This window comes from Penaeus monodon, chromosome 34, assembly GCF_015228065.2.
Source record: "Penaeus monodon isolate SGIC_2016 chromosome 34, NSTDA_Pmon_1, whole genome shotgun sequence".
NCBI classification, from domain to species: domain Eukaryota; kingdom Metazoa; phylum Arthropoda; class Malacostraca; order Decapoda; family Penaeidae; genus Penaeus; species Penaeus monodon.
This window is the reverse complement of record NC_051419.1, coordinates 8,354,794-8,355,130: the sequence shown is the minus strand read 5'-3', so window position 1 is coordinate 8,355,130 and position 337 is coordinate 8,354,794. Positions and strand designations below refer to the sequence as shown.

The following is a 337-nucleotide window of genomic DNA, read 5'->3' as shown; positions in this document are numbered from 1 at the left end:
TGTTATGGGTTATGCTTTCAGAATCAACTATAAACCTTTTTAGTGCTTAGGAGCAATGGCTTTTAACGACTAAATAGCAGGGATTAAGTTGGCTAAGCCTGTTTACTATTCTGTAGTTCGTATTGAAGTTAGTTAGTCTCGAGATATTTATAAACTACCTTTTTCGCTCTCGTTTTCTTTTATTGCACATTTCAATTCCTCTTTCCATTTCATTGATTTTTCCCCTTTTATAGCTTTTTTCAGACTTTTTCGTGGCTTTCACATTTTATATATAATCATATTTTGTCTTATTGCAATTTTTGGAAGAGCCCTCACATATCTCTGTCTGGAAAACTCC

At 33.2% G+C, this 337-nt stretch overlaps 1 protein-coding gene across 1 annotated transcript in view; it reads left to right on the top strand.

Annotated features, from left to right (window-relative positions):
* The window catches only part of LOC119594567 (anoctamin-8-like), a gene marked incomplete in the record, with an annotated part of 84,413 nt that overhangs the window by 77,753 nt on the left and 6,323 nt on the right, over positions 1-337 (top strand).